The 6,000-nt window shown below is 32.4% G+C and overlaps 1 protein-coding gene across 1 annotated transcript in view; it reads right to left on the minus strand.

The window, feature by feature from the left end:
• The window catches only part of LOC142342965 (uncharacterized), an 87,577-nt gene extending 82,126 nt beyond the window's left edge, over window positions 1-5,451 (minus strand). Inside the window, exon 1 of the mRNA XM_075394647.1 lies at window positions 5,433-5,451. The gene's annotated coding sequence lies outside the window, so the exon portion shown is untranslated. The remainder of the gene's footprint in view (window positions 1-5,432) is intronic.
• Between the last annotated feature and the right edge of the window lie 549 nt (window positions 5,452-6,000).

Here is a 6,000-nt window from a genome sequence, read left to right on the forward strand (position 1 = left end):
TCTATCTAATTGGCTATAGTTTGAGGAAAACTTCCATTAGTTGTATATAACCTCAATCTATGCAATTTCGTCAATTTTTTCTCAAAAAGTCAATCGTTATGTATAATTATAATGAGCCTCTGGGTCAAGGAGGTGTTCTATATTACCCATAATATTTTGGTAGTATCTCCTATCCATATGGATTGTTATAAACCAAAAAGTTTTACTATAAGGTCAGTACTTCAAAAAGTGAAACTTAAGACGTTCGTTCTCGCATGCTGTCGCTGTTGAGTGGAATAAAGTCTCATTTGATTTGAAACTGATACCATCTGAAATTTTATCCAGGCGAAAACTCAAAACTTATCTGTTTTAATTTTCCTGCACTGTTGAGATTTTAAGTGGTGCTTAAACCAATAATAATAATAATAATAATAATAATAATAATAATAATAATAATAATAAGAAATGTAAAGTTCTGAAGAGATGTAAAGAAATGTAAAGAAATGAAGTTCGGAAAAGCAAAAAGTTCGTCTGTTTTTTTTTGTCAAATTGCTTTTTGTTTCTTGACTATTGAGTGTAGGCGGGCCAATGCAATAAAACAAGCGTGTGTCAGGCTAACGTTAGCTATGATGTAGAGTTTCACAATTAATAATATATAAAGTCAAGTTTTGCTATTTCGTCCAATGTTTCTCAAAATTCGTCTCTTAATTAAAAAGTATGATCTAACCCTATGGGTCAAGGAGTTGTAAAATGTTGCCTATACTGTTTTCGTAATATCTGCTTTTCCTATGGATTGCATTAAACCAATATTTTTTTGCTTTGGGGTCAATACTTGAGAAATTGGTACATTAGAAAGTAAAGTTCGGAAACGCAAAAAAATTGTCTGTTTTTAATGTTAAATGCCTTCTTATTTCTCGACTATTGGGTCTAGGTGGTTCAATGTGATAAAAGAAACGTGTGTCAGGCAAATGTTGGCTATGATGCAAAGAAGTTTCAAATTAGTGTTATATAAATTCAAGTTTTGCAATTTTGTCAAATGTTCCTCTAACGTCGTTTCTTATTTCAAAATTATGATGTTACCCCAAGGGTTAAGGAAATGTAAAATGTTGCCTTTACTATTTTAGTAGTATCTCCTATTCATGTGGATTGCAATAAACCAAAAATTTTTGCTTTGGGGTCAATACTTGAGAAAATGGTACATTAGAAAAGTAAAGTTCGGAAACGCAAAAAATTCGTCTGTTTTTAATGTAAAAATTCTTCCTATTTCTCAACTTTTGGGGTCTATGGGGTTTAAAGTGATAAGACTAACGTGTGTCAGGCTAACGTTGGCGTTGATGTTAAGAAATTTACGATTAGTGTTATATAAAGTCAAGTTTTGCGATTTCGTCAAATGTTCCTCTAACGTTGTTTCGTTTTTCAAAAATATGATGTAACCCCAAGGGTTAAGGAAATAGTATAAATGTTGCTTATACTATTTTCGTAGTATCTCCTATTAATGTGGATTGCAATAAACCAAAATTTTTTGCTTTGGGGTCAATACTTGAGAAATTGGTACATTAGAAATGTAAAGTTTGGAAACGCAAAAAATTTGTCTGTTTTTAATGTTAAATGCCTTCTTATTTCTCGACTATTGGGTCTAGGTGGTTCAATGTGATAAAAGAAACGTGTGTCAAGCAAATGTTGGCTATGATGCAAAGAAGTTTCAAATTAGTGTTATATAAATTCAAGTTTTGCAATTTTGTCAAACGTTCCTCTAACGTCGTTTCTTATTTCAAAATTATGATGTAACCCCAAGGGTTAAGGAAATGTAAAATGTTGCTTATACTATTTTAGTAGTATCTCCTATTCATGTGGATTGCAATAAACCAAAATTTTTTGCTTTGGGGTCAATACTTGAGAAAATGGTACATTAGAAAAGTAAAGTTCGGAAACGCAAAAAATTCTTCTGTTTTTAATGTAAAAATTCTTCCTATTTCTCAACTTTTGGGGTCTATGGGGTTTAAAGTGATAAGACTAACGTGTGTCAGGCTAACGTTGGCGTTGATGTTAAGAAATTCACGATTAGTGTTATATAAAGCCAAGTTTTGCGATTTCTTCAAATGTTCCTCTAACGTTGTTTCGTTTTTCAAAAATATGATGTAACCCCAAGGGTTAAGGAAATGTTAAATGTTGCTTATACTATTTTCGTAGTATCTCCTATTAATGTGGATTGCAATAAACCAAAATTTTTTGCTTTGGGGTCAATACTTGAGAAATTGGTACATTAGAAAAGTAAAGTTTGGAAACGCAAAAAGTTTGTCTGTTTTTTATGTAAATTGCCTTCTTATTTCTCAACTATTGGGTCGATGCAGTTTAAAGTGATAAGAGTATTGTGTTTCAGGCTAACGTTGGCCTTGATGTAAAGAAGTTTTCGATTAGTGATATATAAAGTCAAGTTTTGCGATTTCGTCAAATGTTTCTCTAACGTTGTTTCGTTTTTCAAAAATATGATGTAACGCCAGGAGTCAAGGAGTCGTTAAAGGTTGCTTATACTATTTTCGTAGTATATCCTATTCATGTGGATTGCATTGAACCAAATTTTTTTGCTTTGGGGTCAATACTTGAAAAATTGGTACATTAGAAAAGTAAAGTTCGGAAACGCAAAAAATTCGTCTGTTTTTAATGTAAAATTTCTTCCTATTTCTCAACTTTTGGGGTCTATGGGGTTTAAAGTGACAAGACTAACGTGTGTCAGGCTAAATTTGGCGTTGATGTTAAGAAATTTATGATTAGTGTTATATAAAGTCAAGTTTTGCGATTTCGTCAAATGTTTCTCAAAAAGTCAATCGTATCTAAAAAATGTAATAAGACCTTCTGAGTCAATTAGTTGTTCAATGTTTCCCATACCGTATTGGTAGTGCCTCCTATCCATACAGATGTTATAACTACCCGAGATTTTTCTATTGGGTCAATATTTCAGAAATTCTTACATAAAACAGGTGAAGGTCGGAAACGCTAATTTTTCTTACGTTTTTTATGTTAAAATTAGTCTCATTTCTTTACTTCTGAGTCTAGGCTATTCAAATTGATAAAACAAGCGTGCGTTAGGCTAACGTTGGCCATGGATCAAGAAAATTTTGCCTTAGTGATATATAAAGTCAGGTTTTGCGATTTCGTCAAATGTTTCTCAAAAAGCCAATCTTATTTAAAAAGTGTAATAGGAGCTTCTGAGTCAATTAGTTGTTTAATGTTTCCCATACCGTATTGATAGTGCCTCCTATCCATACAGATGTTATAATTACCCGAGATTTTTCTATTGGGTCAATATTTCAAAAATTCTTACATAAAACAGGTGAAGGTCGGAAACGCTAATTTTTCTTACGTTTTTTGTGTTAAAATTAGTCTCATTTCTTTACTACTGAGTCTAGGATATTCAAATTAATATAACAAGCGTGCGTTAGGCTAAAGTTGGCCATGGATTAAGAAAATTTTGCTTAATTTATATATAAAGTCAGGTTTTGCGATTTCGTCAAATGTTTCTCAAAAAGCCAATCTTATTTAAAAAGTGTAATAGGAGCTTCTGAGTCAATTAGTTGTTCAATGTTTCCCATACCGTATTGGTAGTGCCTGCTATCCATACAAATGTTATAACTACCCGAGATTTTTCTATTGGGTCAATATTTCAAAAATTCTTACATAAAACAGGTGAAGGTCGGAAACGCTAATTTTTCTTACGTTTTTTATGTTAAAATTAGTCTCATTTCTTTACTTCTGAGTCTAGGCTATTCAAATTGATAAAACAAGCGTTCTTTAGGCTAACGTGGGCCATGGATCAAGAAAATTTTGCCTTAGTGATATATAAAGTCAGGTTTTGCGATTTCGTCAAATGTTTCTCAAAAAGCCAATCTTATTTAAAAAGTGTAATAGGAGCTTCTGAGTCAATTAGTTGTTCAATGTTTCCCATACCGTATTGATAGTGCCTCCTATCCATTAAGATGTTATAACTACCCGAGATTTTTCTTTTGGGTCAATATTTCAAAAATTCTTACATAAAACAGGTGAAGGTCGGAAACGCTAATTTTTCTAACGTTTTTTATGTAAAAAGTAGTCTCATTTCTTTACTACTGAGTCTAGGCTATTCAAATTGATAAAACAAGCGTGCGTTAGGCTAACGTTGGCCATGGATCAAGAAAATTTTGCCTTAGTGATATATAAAGTCAAGTTTTGCGATTTCGTCAAATGTTTCTCAAAAAGTCAATCGTATCTAAAAAATGTAATAGGACCTTCTGAGTCAATTAGTTGTTCAATGTTTCCCATACCGTATTGGTAGTGCCTCCTATCCATACAGATGTTATAACTACCCGAGATTTTTCTATTGGGTCAATATTTCAAAAATTCTTACATAAAACAGGTGAAGGTCGGAAACGCTAATTTTTCTTACGTTTTTTATGTTAAAATTAGTTTCATTTCTTTACTTCTGAGTCTAGGCTATTCAAATTGATAAAATAAGCGTGCGTTAGGCTAACGTTGGCCATGGATCAAGAAAATTTTGCCTTAGTGATATATAAAGTCAGGTTTTGCGATTTCGTCAAGTGTTTCTCAAAAAGTCAATCGTATTTAAAAAATGTAATATGACCTTCTGGGTCAACGGAGGTGTTCAATGTTACCCAAACTGTTTTGGGAGTGCCTTCTATCCATAAGGATTGTGAGGCACCAATTTTTTCTTGTTTTGGGGTCTTCGTTTAAATTTTGGGGGTTAAAATGGTTTTTTTTTAAAAAAAACTCGATTTTTTGTTAAATGTCCATCCCTTTGTGCCCTTACAGGCACCTTCTCCCATTGTGCTGTATTTTAATTGTGCTTTGTTTCTTTCTTCTATGTTGTGCTATAATATTCCTGGCCTATCCGGGATTTTAGATTTTAGCTATATATATATATATGTCTTGGAAAAAAAGAGCCTCTATTTTTGCTTTTTCTGCAAGAAAAACAGTCTGTTTTCCCTTGTAGTTTAAGAAGCTCATGAGGACTCACGAAAAAACCAAGACTCTTTAAATGCCTCGTTTCTGTTATGGATAATTAGTAGCCATAGAACTTCATATTATGAAAAAGTTGTAATCATAAAACTTCATTTATGAATAAGTTTTAGTCATAGAACTTTCATTTATGACAAAGTTGTAGTCCTACCAATTTAATATGACTTTTTGAATGTATGAAGTCTATGATCCATAATATGAAAGTTCTATGATTAAAACTTTTTGTCAACCCGGGCATTGTTTTCGAATTATCAGTTTTAGTGATTTTAATTTCCGAAATTGGAAACCGTATTCGGGAAATTGCGCAACAGTCATTTCAAATTCCCGTGAGAAAAAATCAAAAAAATCAAGAAATTTTGGGAGAGAAACACTTAATTGAATGCATATGCACGTTTCGGTTGCATGTTCTAATACCTTAAATTTTAGACCTGTAATAAACATACAAACACAACAAGAGATTTGATATTCGAAAACATATAAAGTTGCAATAGCTGCTAAAAAATTCCAATTAGAGTAAAGAAAAGCAAAGGTTAGATATAATAGTAGTAATATATTTTTACTTTGCTGGTGAATTGAATATATTTGGTCAAATTTGAGTCTATTCTGCGGTGATACTTGATAGAGAGAAAACGCGTTAATTTGATTGCAGTCTTATCTTAGAGCCCTAAAAGAAGCCCCCTGCCGATTTTATTTCATAACAACCACAGGCAGGCTTAGCAATTGTAATGATACAAACAGTAAATCAAAATTAACGTTTCTCCTGATAACAATTGCTGCAAATCCCACAAAAGCAGATAGCTACTAAACCCAATTTTACAGTAAACCTCTTTAACCGGTAGTTGAGCTAACCTGGTTTGTAAAACTCGAGAAACCTTTTTGCCCCTTTAGGGGTATCAGCATATTTGAAAGATTTTAAAGTTACTGATATACTGGCGGGTTATAAACTGGTTATTTTGACACTTATCATGTCGAGTATCCTAGTTAGATCCCGGTTTATAACTGGTTAACAAA

This window comes from Convolutriloba macropyga, chromosome 7, assembly GCF_964194025.1.
Source record: "Convolutriloba macropyga chromosome 7, txConMacr16.3, whole genome shotgun sequence".
NCBI classification, from domain to species: domain Eukaryota; kingdom Metazoa; phylum Xenacoelomorpha; order Acoela; family Convolutidae; genus Convolutriloba; species Convolutriloba macropyga.